This window comes from Apodemus sylvaticus, chromosome 13 (genome assembly GCF_947179515.1).
Source record: "Apodemus sylvaticus chromosome 13, mApoSyl1.1, whole genome shotgun sequence".
Taxonomy (NCBI): domain Eukaryota; kingdom Metazoa; phylum Chordata; class Mammalia; order Rodentia; family Muridae; genus Apodemus; species Apodemus sylvaticus.
The window spans coordinates 67,391,592-67,407,866 of record NC_067484.1 but is presented as its reverse complement, the minus strand read 5'-3'; positions in this window follow the sequence as shown (position 1 = coordinate 67,407,866).

Sequence of the window (16,275 nt, the reverse complement as noted above, 5' to 3'; positions counted from 1 at the left end):
TCTTGAGAGTTTGAGGCCAGCCTGGTCTATGTATTGAGTGCCAGGGCAGCCAGGGCTACATAGTGAGACCTTGTATTGTTTTGCTTTTTGAGTCAGGGTCTCTCTGTGTAGCCTGAGCTGGGCTTTAAGATGCCATGCTCCTGTCCCAGCCTCTAGACTGCAGAGATGACAGGTGTGGACTGCCATACCTGGCCAGTACTGTGCCTATAGGGTGGCCTGGCACTTTTGTCTTGTGGGTTACTCAATTATGTTAACACAGAAACTGTGTGTCCATTAACTGAGGGTATAAGCCCCTCAAAGTCAGGCGGTTGACTATTTAATTAATTGACTATTTAATTAATTGACTACTTAATTAATTGACTGCTTAAAGTCTAAGGTGGAAATCCTAACACTATCGTGTGACTTTGGATGTGTCAGCAAGCGAGCTCTGAGGTCTTCTTCGAGAAAAGGTCTGTCTTGACCCAGAGCACACTGGGGACTACCTATAGTTTCTATTCAGAGCCAAAGGTGAAGGTGGCCCCGCTGCCTCTCCTGCCAAGGGGGAGTTTAGCCAACACTGGCTGCCTGAGTTATCCCTTGGTCGGGGTTATGAAGGGAGGTTCCTGGGTATCGCTTCAGGAATTGGTTCTGATCATCGCTTCCAGAAACTCTGTCCCTTTCCCCCAGGCGAGTCCCTGAGCTGCTGTGAGGTTAGGAGACAGACAGCGTGAGTGGCTTTGAGTCTGTGGGCTTAGCTGGGCAGTTCTGAGCATTATTGACATTCCTGCTGGAGTTTCAGAGGCCCACCCACCCCACTCAGAGGCCTTCCCCAGAGCTCCCTCTATTCCAAGGGGACCACAGATTATGGAATCGTCGCCCTATGTCTCAGGACCCTGGAGATGAAGCCAGAGTGACCCTTGGCCCTATATGATAGGGCTGTGATCCCAGGGACTGAGCAGGTGTAGCTTGCAAAGCAGGGACAAGATTCCAGCGCATTTTCCTATTCCTCTGCCCCAATTCTCCTCTGACGGGCGGGCAGCTGAGTTCTGCCCCAGCTCCCACCTTGACTCTTTTTGTGTTGACTGTGCCTGTATAGGCCGACTTGGGTCCTCTGGTGGGACTGGCTGGAGGTGTTCACGTCTGCTCTGTCCTTTAAAGAGAAGTAGGATGTGGCAGCCTCTGCCTTCAGCACCTCCACCCCACCCCACGCCCCACCCCACCAGCCCCAGGGAGAATGTTTATATACAAATTCTGACTTTGATCTCCACCCAGGAAAACACCAGCTGCTATTGGAAATCTTTTTTGCTTCTGATAGAAAGCAGGACAGCGGGGCCTCATGCAGGCCTGCTCAGGCTTCTCTGGAGGGTGTTAGGAAGCAGCAAGTGTGTTTTATTTATATTTTTCAAAGTCATCCCAGAACCGTGTCCAGGCAACTTGAAGGTCTGTCAAAAAGCCGAAAAGCCTAATTCTGTTTAGAAGAGACAAAGGGATTAGGTGTCCCTGGGACTTTAACCAGAGCATTGTTGGTGGTTTTGATTTAGGTTTCGTTTAGGGAAGGCAAGTGGAGAAAGGAGGCCAAGGATCTGCGCTGCCAGTGCTGTGGAGATGTTAAGAAACCTACGCACATGAGGTGCTGGCAGGGGTATGAACTAGTGTGGCCTTCTGGGGGAAATGCTGGCAACATGTTTCATAACAAACGAGCAATTCACACACTGGAAACAGCCCTACTGCGATAGCTATGCGTATATGCGAGGACCTGTGTTCAGAAGTTCTCGCTGCAAGGCTGGACTATAGGTCAGTGGTAGGATGCTTGCTTGTTTAGCACGTTCAAGGCCTTGGGTTCAATCCTTAGTACTGGAAAAATAGCATTTATTGCAGTAAAAAATAGAGAATCATCCTCGAAGAATCAATACAAATGTTGTGTTGGGGGCTGGAGAGTTGGCTCAGTGGTTAAGAGCACTGGCTGCTCTTACAAAGGACTTGGGTTCAACTCCCAGCACCCACATGGCAGCTCACAGCTGTCTCTAACTCCAGTTCCAGGAAGTCTGACCATCACACACATACAAGCAAGTGGGACACCAATGTACTTAAAATAATAATAAGTCATTTTAAAAAATATATATTGTGTTGGGAAAGAAAATCACCTGAGTCTATTCGAGAATAGGTTCAGTAGGTTATGGTTTACCCAAACTCTATATGGGAATTAAAGAAAAAAAAAGTAAAAACAATGAACAACATACAGATGGTACTTGGTGAAGCTCTTATTCCCAGGGCCATCATTTAGGAAATTAACTCACTTATGATATTAACTGAGCCTTCATAATAATACTTTGGTTTGGTTGTTTGGTTATTAGAACTTTTTTTTTTTTTTTTTTTTTTTGGTCTTATGGGGAAAGGGATGTTATGTAACTTGGCTGAGTCCCTCACTACTCAGTACAGGACTTGGCTCAGACTGTCAGCCTCAGGGACAGTGACCACCAGGCAATGCCTATGCAGACATGCTTTGGATTTGCTACGGAGTAAATGATGCAGGTAGCAGAAGAATAGGGCATGGTCTTATATATGTAAAAATGAAACTGTAGACATGGGCATGCATCTGGGAAAGGAGCAGTCTGCAAGAACACACACTGGTTTAGTAATTCATTGTGGGAAGGAAGGCAGAGTAAGCTATTTTAAGAAATTGGGGTTTTTTTGTTTTTTTTTTTAAGCTAGACATTTGTATTTTTGTAGTCATAACCTACCCCCTCCATCCCCACACACAAAACTTTATATAGTGTATGGGATTAAGCCCAGGGTCTCATGCATGGTTGTTGAGTGACAAACATTTCCCCAGGGAGATAGGACACACAGGCCTCACCCCTGATAGGAATTCCACAACAGATCAAAGTATGGCACCACCAAATCCAGTCTGGAGAACCAGTGAGTTTTGTTGGGGTGACTTATATGTATGTGGGGTGGGGGTTACTTACAGGAGCAGAAATGACCCAAGGTAGCTGCATCACCAAAGCCCCCTGAGGTATAGGTGACAGCTCACAAAACTGGGAACCTGGAACTCACAGCACAGCCTGCAGGTGGCTCCAAGGCTTGGGAGAGTGCCCTGCCTGGGTGTGTGTGTGTGTGTGTGGGGGGGGGGGGGCTGTGAGAGTGCCCTGTGGGGTGTGTGTAGGGGTGTGGGGGGGCTGTGAGAGTGCCCTGCCTGGGGGGTGTGGGGGTGTGGGGGGGCTGTGAGAGTGAGGGGGTAGGGGGGATGGGGGTGGGGTGGGGGTGTGGGGGTGGGGGAGGGGAAGGGGTGGGGGTGGGGGGTGGGGCTGGGTTTGTCTAAACCTCTGCAGGCAGCTGCTCTGGTCATTATTCCCTTTGTGGTTTGGCTTTGCTGGGTCTAAGGTGTGTGTGTGGAGGGGGTGGACTCTCAGCTTTTATTGATTATTCTGCCAGGAAGGAGCCCTAGTGAGTCTGTTCAGTTTCAGGGACTTCCTGAAGCTATTTCAAATTGTTTTCCCTTCCTGGGTAAAGAGCTTTCCTTTAAAATGGAAAGTTTCAAATTTTAGAGAAAACTGTCATGCAACAATCATACTTAAGTTTTTGCCTCTAGCTCTCTTGAACAAGTCTTTTTTTTTTTCTTTTAGAAGAAACAAACAAACAAAAAAAAAACCTCCAAAATAACCAAGGTAATACTGTCTTTGTTTATTCACTCTTGTTGTGATAAAGACTGTGACCAAAAGCAGCTTGGAGAGGAAAGGGTTTATTTACCTTATATATCCCAGGTCACAGTCTATTGATGGAAGTGGGGCAGGAACTCAAGGCAGAAACTGAAGCAGAAGCCATGGAGGGGTGCTTCTTTCTGGCTTATTCTTCATGGCTTGCTCAGTCTGCTTTCTTATACCATCTAGGACCACCTGCCCAGAGGTGGCACTGCTTAGAGTAGGCTGGGAATTTCTGCATCAATCGTTAATCAAGGAGATGCTAGCAGATCGCTCTCTCTCTCTCTCTCTCTCCTCTCTCTCTTCTCTCTTCTCTCTTCTCTCTTCTCTCGTTTTTCTTTTCCAAGACAGAGTTTCTCTGTGTAGCCCTGGCTGACCTGGAACTCACTCTGTAGACCAGGCTGGCCTCAGAAATCTGCCTGCCTCTGCCTCCCAAGTGCTGGGATTAAAGGCGTGTGCCACTTCTGCCCAGCTCGTATTTTCTCTGTATAGGTTCCTCTTCCCAGATAATTCTACCTAACCAGTACACTGATAATAAGGAAAAAAGAACTTAGGGCTGGGGAGATGGCTCAGTCAGTAAGCGCCTGTCACAAAAGCCTGAGTGAGGACCTGAGCCTGGATCCCCAGAAACCACATCGAAATCTGAGTGTTTGCTTACCTGTAGACCCAGGGTTAGGGAAGCAGAGAAAGGCAGACCCCTGAAGCTCTTTGGCCAACCAACCTAGCAGACAGAACTTTAGGTTTAGTGAGAGACCCAGTCTCAAAAAAAAAAAAAAAAAAAGTGGAGAGCATTGAAGACAGACACATAGTGTTGTTATAGACCTCACGTACCCATATGGGCAAGCACCCACCCCCATGCTCACAGTGTGAGCCTCACAAATAATAATAACTTAGTTTCCCTTTCTAAATAGCCTATTAGAATGAGGAGACCCACTCTGTCTAGAAAAAACAACAACAACAACAACAACAACAACAACAAAAAGTGTGTGTGTGGGGGGGGGCAGGCTGAGAGATGGCTCAGCAGTTAAGAGCACTGACTGCTCTTCCAGAGGTCCTGAGTTCAATTCCCAGCAACCACATGGTGGCTCACAACCATCCGTAACGAGATCTGACGCCCTCTCTCTTCTGGTGTGTCTGAAGCCAGCTACAGTGCACTTACATATAATAATAAATAAATCTTTAGTTAAAAAAAAGAAGAAGAAGAAAAATGAGGGAACCTCCTGTAACCCTGGGCTGGGAGTGACTCTTCTGGGATATGAAATGTGGCACTGTGTCTAGTGAAGTTGTAGATCACCTAAGGGAGCAGAGAGGTCGCTCTTCTCGCTGACTAAAGGTACATGAGCTGATTTTGCTGCCCTTGTCCTCCACAGTCATGCCTCCTCTGGGAAGGAAGCCTCGGTTCTGGTTTCCTGACACTTGACTCTGCACATTCTCTCTTCAGTTCCATTCCCAGGATTCGGTTTGATCACTTACTGTAGTGTTGGATGTTGTGTAAATAACCCAGGTACCTGGTCTCTGTGAAAACCCCTTCTCTTCAGGGCCCCTGCAAAAATGGAGTCCTTAGGTATTCCCTTGATAGGTTGCTTTACAATTTGCAAATCTGATTCCTATTCATTATTTCAGTTAACTGGGGTTGGGATCTGACCCTGTAATGTACCTTGTACAACCTCTCCTTGAGAGTTAAGCTGTGCATAGGCTCAGGAGACATTTAGATGAGGAATATGAAGTCTATTAAAACTACAGGTCTCCCACCCCACTTTTGTCATGCTGGGGATGGAGCCCAGGGTCGCGAGCCTGGTAGGCCAGTGCTCCCCGCCGGAAATAACTGTACCTCAGTGCCTCTTTCCTTCAATCCTTTGCTGCTAAAAGCCACGGCTCCTGTGCTCAGATACTGATGTCTGAGGTGTCGTATCACAGAGAATATTAAAAACAAAAAACCAGCACCTGGGAGGCAGAGGCAGGTGGATCTCTATGAGTTTGAGGCCAACCAGGTCCAGGTCCACAGAGTAAGTTCTAGGATAGTCAGGGCTACACATCAAAACCCTGTCTTGAAAAACCAAACAGAGCCAAACAAAACAACAACAACAACAACAACAAAATTGTTGGAGCCAGAGAGATAGTTAGGCAATAAAGAGCAGTTGCTGTTTTTGCAGAAGATCAAGTTCGGTTCCCAGCACCCACCCAGTGGTTTATAACCATCTGTAACTCCAGTTCCAGGGACTTCATTACCCTTCACGCATAGTGCACAGACATACATGTCAGAAAATATTCATACAACATACACAAAAAGACAGTAATGCGTCTGCCTGTTGTGTCAGATCAAAAAGAAGCATGTTTCTGTGTTTTCTTTCTTTTTATTTTTCCAGGCAAGTTTAGGGAGTCATTATTATTATTACTATTACTATTATTATCATCATCAATTTTTTATTTGTTTTTTTCATTTTTTTTTAAATTTAAGGGCCATTTTAAAAATCTATAATTTCTGTCAAGAAGCTAAGGCCATACAAAAGGTCCTCAGTGTCTCATGGACAAGTAGGAGATGGAGTTCTTTCTCAGGCCTGTCTGTCTGCCTCCTCCACAGAGTTCAAGTGTTGAGCCTTTTCATGAAGGGAAAAATAGAATAAAAAGCAAAAAGCCAAAACCAAACAAAAACTAGGAGGAGGTTGCAAAAATACACCTCTCTAACGTACTGTCAGCAGTTCAGCTTTATCTCCTTAGAAATAGGGCTGGTGAGATGGCTCAGCGGTTAAGAGCACTGTCTGTTCTTCAGAAGGTCCTGAGTTCAAATCCCAGCAACCACATGGTGACTCACAACTATTTGTAATAAAATCTGATGCCCTCTTCTGGTGTGTCTGAAAACAGCTACGGTGTACTCACATATAATAATAAATCTTTAAAAAATTTATTTAAAAAAAACAACCCAGAAAACCAAATTTGCCATTGAAAAGTAAGTATAACAATGTTTAGAGCCTATTTTGATTCTATCTTTTATACCATCTCTGTCATCATGGTGACTATCTTTCTTAGTGTTTCCTGCTGTCATTTTAAATGATCACATGGTAATTCAGGAGAGTGGTGTCCTTGGGAGAGAGTCCTAGACATGGGTTGAATAGTTTTGAGAGCATCCATCACTCACGGCTTATGGTCTGCGTTTGTCAGCTCAAACTGCTTTCTAAAAGAGCTGTGGGCTCCCACCCCCACCCCCCAGTTTTATTTATTTATTTTCTTGATGAGACCTTGTCTTTTGTGTCCCATGCTGGCTCAGAACTCCATATATAAAGGAAAGTGACCTTGAGCTTTGAATCCTTCTGCCTCTCTCTGCCTCCTAAATGCTGGCAAAAAATGGGTGTGTGAGGCCATGCCCAGCCTCAAAAGAGCTACAGTCAAATGCCTACCATGCACATCACTGTGTGTTCTAATGTGGGGCCTCACCCCTGCATCACTGTGTGTTCTAATGTGGGGCCTCACCCCTGCATCACTGTGTGTTCTAATGTGGGGCCTCACCCCTGCATCACTGTGTGTTCTAATGTGGGGTCTCACCCCTGCATCACTGTGTGTTCTAATGTGGGGTCTCACCCCTGCATCACTGTGTGTTCTAAGACAGGGTCTCACCCCTGCATCACTGTATGTTCTAATGTGGGGTCTCACCCTGCATCAATGTGTATTCTGTATGTTCTAATTTGGGGTCTCACCTGTATCACTGTGTGTTCTAAGGCAGGGTCTCACTCCTGCATCACTGTTTCTGAGACAGGGTCTCACCCCTGCATCATTGTGTGTTCTAATGTGGAGCCTCACCCCTGCATCACTGTGTGTTCTAATGTGGGGGTCTCACCCCTGCATCACTGTGTGTTCTAATGTGGGGCCTCACCCCTGCATCACTGTGTGTTCTGTGTATTCTAATGTGGGGTCTCACCCCTGCATCACTGTGTATTCTAATGTGGGGTCTCACCTGCATCACTGTGTGTTCTAATGTGGAGTCTCACCCCTGCATCACTGTGTGTTCTAAGACAGGGTCTCACCCCTGCATCACTGTGTGTTCTGTGTGTTCTAATGTGGGGTCTCACCCCTGCATCACTGTGTGCAGGGGTTGGGAGATGGTGGAGTTGGAGAGGCATTGCTACATCCCTTTCCACTGGTGCTGTGCTACTTAGGGTGGCAGCCGGGTCAGCCCTCTACAGTTTGTTTCCTCAAGTGCCTTTCTCCCTTCACTGGGAAGAGTCTCCCACCACCACAGGAGAGGCCAGACCCCAAAAGGCTGGCTGCTTATCCAACATTCTTACCCTTCCTGCCTCAGTGTCCCCCCTGCCCCCTCCCACTCCCCCACTCATGGCGGCTGGCGGTGACCTCCTTGCTTCCTGGCTCCCCTGGAGAGGCTGTCAGAAGACCTAGGATGGGCAGCATGCCCAGCTTTTGGCTCTCGGTTTTCCCTCTGCTGCTTTTGTTGCATGCTGGTGTGCCCTCCCCCCCCACCTCCCCCACCTGCTCCCAGTGGACATTTAGGACCCATTTGCCAGGCCCTGTTCATCTTGCTAGGGTCAGCAAGGTATGGCCCTAGGGTGTGGTCACCCTTTCTAAAACCCTCTGTCTGCCTCTCCCCACTGTCAGCTGAAATCCTCTCCCAGGGAGAGGTGTTTTTTTTTTCTCCCCCAAAGTAGAATGTCATATCACCTAATAGATTTGCTTAGTGCCCTAGCAACCCTGGGAAAGGAGAGGTGGGAAATGAAGTTGGAGGGGCACGGGGTGCCAAACTGGAGGGCTTTGCGTTCAGAGAGGAGGGAGCACCTTCCAAGCGGTTCTCTGTGATTATGTTTCCCCATTCAGCATTGTTGGGGGATGGTTCGGGGGTTGGGGGGGACGCTGGGCTGGCTACTGCTATTCAAGGGGCTGGAGCAGGGGCAGTGCTTTGAGTGCAGGAGGTAGAGACTGTCCTGGTAACCCTTGAGACCCTGTTTCAGAAGAAGGGAAGCTGCGTGTGGTGGGGCAAGGCTGAGGCAGGAGGATTTTTATGAGTTTGAGATCAATATAAGCTACACAGTTAAAGATCAGCCCGAGTTATAGAGTGAGACCCTGTGCAGACAAAAACCGATGATGTAAAAGCCTTCAGACCAATTTGAAAATGTAGAAAGTCCACACACAGTTACAGCAGCGAGTAGTTTTACTAAGTCAGACAAGCTGCTATCTGCATGTGGGCACAGAGCTGGACGGCTGGTTAGAACATAGCCTGGGCTCTGGCAACGGTCTCCTCACCAGCGGGGTACTGGGCAGCCCTGGCTATCCTTTTGAAGCTTCAGGGTTTTGTTGCTGCGGTTCTTTTAAGTGCCAAGAGCAGGAGCTCTTGACACATTAGGCAAAGGTTGTACCCTGAAGTACAATTCAGCCCCGAGCTATTTTATAGGTGGCATGAGGCTTTAATACCAGCACTTGAAGACAGGTGAATCTCTGTGAGTTTAAGGCCAGCCCGAGCTGTGTAATAGAGAGACCCTGTCTTAAAAAAGAATAATAAGTAGATAAATAAATAAATAAATAAATAAACAAATAAATAAATAAAACAAAAGCTAAGTACAATGTTTTTTAACCTTCCTAATACTGCAGCTGTTTAATACAGTTCCTCGTGCTATGCTAACCCCCAACCATAAAATTATCTTCATTGCTACTTCATGACTTATTTTTCTAGTTATGAGTTATAAATATCTGATATGCAGATGGTCTTAGATGATCCCTGTGAAAGGGTTGGTCCACTCCGCAAAGGTTGAGAACGGCTGGCTACAGGGCTCTGTGGCTGGCTACAGGGCCCTACGGTGGCTTTTGTTTTTTTATAGAATGTTGTGTGTAGCAGAGGGTGGCCTTGGAGCTCCTGTTTCAGGATTACACAGATGCACACCACCACACCCCACATAGATGTTAGTATGTTTATCAGTATTTTTAAAAAGGAAAGTTTCCTGTCTCAAAGAAACCAATTGAACTTTGAAGGGAAACCAGTATGGGGGAACAAGCCATACAAAGAGAAGCAACCGTCTCTGTGAGCCTTGAGCTACCTTTCTGAAAAGACAAGATCACTCCCAAACCTGGGGATAAGTCTACAGCATCTCCACCCCATACTAGAACATGGTGTTCTCTCTTTCTGTATCTCTCTCTGTCTCTCTCTCCCCCTCTCTCTCCCTCCCTTTCTCCCTTCCTTTAGTGGCTTCGAGGGTTCAGTGTTTCTCTGTCTCTCTCCTTCTCTCCTTTTATTTAATTATTTAATTAATTAATTAATTAATTATTTTTGAGACAGGGTTTTTCTGGGTAGCCCTGGCTGTCCTAGAACTCACTCTGTAGACCAGGCTGGCCTTGAATTCACAGAACTCTGCCTTTCTCTGCCTCCCAAGTGCTGGATTAAAGGTGTGTGCCACCACTGCCCCATGGCCATGGTGCTAAACCGAAGATAGTTCCTGGCACACCTGAGTGTTCAGTCACCCCTAGCATGGTGACAGTGTGTGATAGGATCCTGTGGAAAGATCCGAGGAAGCGAAGGTACCCTTGCTAGTGAAGGGTGTGTTTTCCCTTTCCTTCTTTGGCAGATCCTCCTGGACGCCCTTCTTACCTGCTTTTTCAGGGAGCAGATCAGCTGCAAGATTCTGACAAAGCTGGGTGGGCTGGTTAGGAGTTAGTAAAGTGCTCTCCAGAAGAAGGAGGTTTTAGCATGTCCCAGATTCCTGGGGTGGAAAGGGCCAGCTGCCTCGCACGAAGTTCAGTGTAGACAACTTCGACAGTTCAGGCCAACTTGATGAACGGCCCTTGGGGGAAAAGATTGGTTCTTTCCTCTTCCCCTAGGTACCTTCCTGTCCTCTGGGTCTTTTGTGTTCAATATCTCCCTTGGGGTGGAGCCAGTGCTGGAGAGGGACTATACTTAACCTGCAGCCCAGGGGGTAACCGGTAGTCCCTCCACAATCAAAGCATTTTGGTATTAGTGTTCTGAAAGGCACTTGTAGCTCTGCCCTCCTCTGAGATGCCCAACCTCTGAGGAAGACCCCACATCTGTTCACTTTTGTTTCATTTGGAACTCCTTGGGCTGTTCCTATAACCGGTCACCCCTTCCCCAACCTACTGCCGTCCCCCCAGAATTGGGTGGTTTGAATTTTTGAGCCATTGGCCTTTAGTGGCTTTTGAGGGTTCAGTGGACACTTCTGCTGTCCGGAGGCACTCTTTGAAGGCTAAGGATTAGATGATACATGCTGGGCTGGATGGACACTGAACCTGTCTCTTGTGTGACCATCAGCACAAGGGAGAATGGACAAAGCTGGACCTGGTACCAGGAACCAGGGCCTCCTGCACGCTAGGGAGACCCCAACTTACCACTGAGCAGCTCACAGTCCCTGCAACACGGTCTTCATCTCCCTTTAAAATTAAGCCCTAGAGGGATCTAAGTGATGTATGCACATGGTAGCCATGCATGAAGATGTCATATATGAACGTGGTCATGTACGAATGGATATGTAGTCACAGTAAAAGGCTGGGTGGGCATTGCAGAGATGAAGAATGGAAGAGGGCAGATGGTCTATGCTTCATTCTGATTATTGTGTGTGTTCTATATTTATTTATCTTGTTTGCTTTCTTTTGTTGTATTGCTGGCTGTCCTAAAACTGTCTTTGTAGATCAAGCAAGTCCAACTCACAGAGATCTTCCTGCCTCTGGATCTCAAGTGCTAGAATTCAAGGCGTGAACCACCACACCCAGCTATGTAGTCTCTCTCTCTCTATTTTTTTAAAGACTTATTTATTTATTATATGTAAGTACACTGTAACTGTCTTCAGATACCCCAGAAGAGGGCATCAGATCTCATTATGGATAGTTGTGAGCCACCATGTGGTTGCTGGGATTTGAACTCAGGACCTTTGGAAGAGCAGTCGGAAGAGCAGTCAGTGCTCTTACCTGCTGAGCCATCTCTCCAGCCCTATATGCTATAACTCAGATTACATATGAAACCATAGAATTACTCCTGAGATTAGTTGACCATATCTAAGTGAATTATAGTGTCATAAAGTAGAAGATTCAGGATTGAATTTCCAGAAGGGATAATGGGTAAGCCTGAGACCTGCTGACAAGTAGAGGCTAGATTTATTCACTCAACAAATATTTGCAGGTCTAGAGAGGTAGTTAATCTGGTAGAGTGATAATTTAACATGCATATGGTCTTGAGTTCTATTCCCAGCATCAGATAAAGCTGGGTATGGTAGTGCCCAGCTGTGATTTCAGCAATTTGTGGCTGGGGGCTGGAGGACCAGAAGTTCAAGGTTATTCTTAGCTACATAGTCAGTTTGAGGCCAGCCTGGACTACTCTGAAGACTATGTCTCAGAATAAGAAGTTGGGCATTTAGTAGAATGTAAGGGTCTCCTCTTGTAGAACTTCAGTCCAGAGGAAAGAAAAAGAGAAACAAAATGGTTATGGAGTTAGAGGGTAGAGCTCAGTGGTAGAACACTTGCCTAAGATTTGTAACATCTTCCCAACACACACACACACACACACACACACACACACACACACAAAGAGAGAGAGACAGGGAGAAAGAGAGAAGGAATAAGTTTGTGGGTTCTGTGAAGAAAAAAAAAGCAATCTGGGCTATCAGAAACACAGACTAATAGGGGTGCTCCTTTTGTGGCACTGGTATTGAAATAAGACCTATACATTCTAGGCACACTAACCTGAGCGACATCTTTAACCCTTCGTTGGGAAGGGGTATTGGACAGAATCTTACTATGTAGCCTAGGGTGGTCTTGAACTTGATATCTTCAGCCTTCTAAGGATTGGGATTAAGAGGACATACTGCCCTGTGCTGGGGGCGCATGCCTTTAATCCCAGCACTCAGAAGCAGAGCCAGGCAAATCTCGTGAGTTTGAGGCCAGCCTAGTCTACAGAGTGAGTTCTAGGATAGTAAGAGCTACACAGAGAAACCCTGTCTTGGGAAACAAAACAACAAACCTACAAACAGTAAATATTAATGACGAGCAGAGCAAATGTTTTGTTTATTTTTGAGATTGCTTTTACTCTGTAACCCTAGCTGGCAAAAACTATGTGTATAGTAGTTCTAGTTGGACTAGAACTTGTGTCCACTCTCTTTCACTGTTTCAGACTCCCAAGTGCCGGGGTTACAGGCATGACACATCGCATCCAACAGGGAAGCTTTTCTTTAAAAACACAAAGCCAAAACCAAAAAAATAAGCAAACCTATGAATTTACTTAGTTCATGTGATGTGTGTGCTTGTGTGCATGTGTGTGCACGAACACATGTACACTTGTGGCGTGACGTGCATGTGGAGGTCAGAGGACCACCCATAGGAGTGGGTTTTCTTCTGACACCATGGGAGTCCTGGGGGTGAAACCCAGAGGGTCAAGCTCATTGGCAGCTGTCTTCATCTGCTGAGCCGTGTCCCTGGCTGCAGCGACACTTTTGATAGAGTGTTAGCAAGGTCTCTAAAGGGTAGAAACCCAGTGACCTGAGAGAACTAGACTTTCAGATACCCACAGGAGGTAGGTATTCCAGGTGCCTGTACAAGGCAGCTGAGGACGTGTTACGACAACTGTAAGGAGGAGGTGGTTTGTAGAGGAAGGGCTGAGTGACTTAGCTGGGGGAAGGTGTGTGTGTATGTAGGTGACAGGAATCTAGAGTGTGCAAGGCCTTGTGGAATGCTGTGAGAAGGAGATGAGTGGGCAGGGAGGAAGGACAACTGGACTGGGGCAAGAGAGATCTTTGCCCATTTAGAGGACTTTAGAGTCTCTGGGTCTCAGGCGGTACAAGAAGTGTGTGCTGCGGAGCTTGTGTCGGGAGGCAGCAGGTGGAACTGGCTAGCTGGGCAGAGAAGTGGCTCTCGCCAAAGAGGATGGGATGGGGCACAGAGGTCCTTCTCTATCTTTTCAGGCAGAGATTCTCAAAGCCTTCGCCCCTGTGTGAAAAACCAAGCCATAAAGGGAAGAATGCCTCACCGTTTAACTTGAGGAACTACAGAAGACAGGAAGACAGCGTTAGCTCAGATAAACTTGGAGCAGACCTTGCTTGGCTGGTTTCCCTTCCTATAAATATCAGCCTCCCAGGCCTGGAAACACAGCGGTCAGGGATGTTGAAAGCTATTGGGGAACATCCTTCCTGGTCCAGTGTCCAGGAGCTGACCGTCTGCACACATCTGCACGCAAGTGCCTAGAAGCAGGCAGACTGGGGCGTGGTACCAGAAGGTGGTTATTCTGAGACCACTCCCTTTGCCCCCGGGGGTTTTGGAGGGGGATGCTTTCACTTCCTTTGGGGGGCCCAGGCAGTTCTGTGGCGGGTCTTCAGCAGAGAAGTCTGTAAAAGCCATTGGCCTGATTTAAGAGAACTAGGCCTTTGTGCAGAGGCTGTTGAAACAGAGGGAGGTCAGCTCCCCTCCCCTGCCGGAACAGGGATGGCCCTCGGTTGGTGGTGAGCCGCGCTGCCCCTGTAGTCTTGAAGGGAAGAGTGGGCCGTGGATGGAGGAGGAGAATTCGGCAGCACGTGAGTTAAACGGTCGATGAAAACCCTCAGAGTAGCCAGACATTCTTCCTCGCATGCAAGCTCCCGCCGGAAGTTGGAAGAGGAAGGAATATTTTTCTTGCTTCTTAGACATGACATCCTGTGAGGGGAAGATTTAGAACAGATGGGGACCAGGGGAGCTCCGACGGATTTGCTTGTTCCACCACAATTTTCCCCTGTCCTAGGGCCAGACATTGTCTCTTTCCCCCCTCCCCCCTTTAGTAAAGTTAAGAAAGAAAAAGGACTAAAAAGACTCTGTGGGTGGACTATGTGGCTCAGCTGGTAAAGTGCTTGCAGCTCAGGCATGAGGACCTAAGTTCAGGTCCCGAGTACTCACATAAATAGTCAGGTCTATGGCAGTGTTAGCCGTAATTCTAGTGCAAGGGAGGCTGAGACAGGAGGCTCTCTGGGGCTTGCTGGCCTGCTCATTTGGCAGATTCAGTGAGCTCCAGTTTTAGTGGAGCATTGTCTTCAGAAATAGGGTAGAGAGCTAGAGAAAGGCACACAGTACCCTCCTCCTCGTGCACATGACGACATGCCTCTGTGCTTCCCTCATTTGTAGACTTGTACACATGCGTGGTGCACGGACTCCCCACCACACAGATTAAAAAAAAATCCATCCGGCTGTGAAGGCACACACCTCTAACCAATCTCATTGCTCCAGAGGCAGAGTCAGGCAGATTTATGTGAGTTCAGGGCCAACCTGGTCTACATAAGGAGTTCCAGGACATCAACTAGTCAGAGCTACGTTCGTGAGACCCAACAACAAAGTTAGAAAGGAAAACTCCAAAAAGGATCAGGTCAAGTTTTTATTGTAAAGCATTCCTCAGGGACCAAAGATAGAAAATAAACCTGAAAATAGATTTGACTTGTGATTTCAGAAGGAGGAAGGAGAAGCTGCCTTGAGTTAGGTCAGGGCAAGAAAACATGGCCCTGAGGGCTGGCCAGTTGGAGTTTAGAGCCGCCCAGATGAAACATGGTAATAACTCGGGGTTATTGATAGGAAAGTAGATTTTTTTTTTAATAGCATAAAAGGGTAGAGATCTGTGCAGCTCTTATGCTGTTTAAGGCTTATTGTAAATATAAAGGTTGTGTCTTTTATCCAGGAACTGAGTGATCAAGGCCAGGTAGAAATCCTGGATTGGCATTAAAAATTTCTACAACAGACTTCTCTGTGTTATCTGTATGAATGAGGGGAAGAGGAAGGACCCCAGTCAGGTGGGGAAGAGGCTATCTGACTGGCACAATGTGAGGGCTGTTCTGAAATCTTCCAAGCACCATGGTGGAGGAAAAACTGTGTGCTGTCTCAGTTCGAGGGTGTGGGCTTTGGACCCCAGCTTGGGTAAACTACAGAGGCTCTCGAAGTAGGGAATAGCGGCCAGGTCTGCTAGAGTGCACCCGTGACCCTGGCACTCAGGAGACTGAGGCCGAAGAATGGAGTTTTAGAGGTCAGCCTGTGTACTGACTGGTTTCCTGTGTCTGCTTGACACAAGTTAGAGTTGTAAGAGAGGAAGGAACCTCAGTTGAGAAAAATGCCTCGACAAGATGCAGCTGTAAGGCATTTTCTCAATTAGTGATCAATGGGAGAGGGCCCAGCCCATTGTGGGCGGGGCCATCCCTGGGCTGTGGTCCTGGGTTCCATAACAAAGCAGGCTGAGCAAGCCATGGGGAGCAAGCCAGTAAGCAGCACTCTCTGCCTCAGTGCTTGCCTCCAGGTTCCAGCCATGCTTGAGTTCCTGTCCTGACTCCCACACCCCCCACCCCCCACCAAGACCCCCAGTGATGGATTATGATCTGGAAGTGTAAGCCAAATAAACCCCTTTTCTCCCCAATTTGCTTTTTTGGTCATGATGTTTTGTCACAGCAATAGAATCCCTAACGAAGACAGTCTGGGATATGATGAGCCTGTCAACAAGAGAAAAACAAAAAACTAAGTGTGGTGGTTTGAATATGCTTGGCCCAGAGAGTGGCACTATTTGGAGGTGTGGCCTTATTGGGGGAAGTGTGTCATTGGGCGCGGGCTTTAGGACTCCTAGCTGCCTGGAAGCTATAGTCTTCTAGCTGCCTTCAGATGT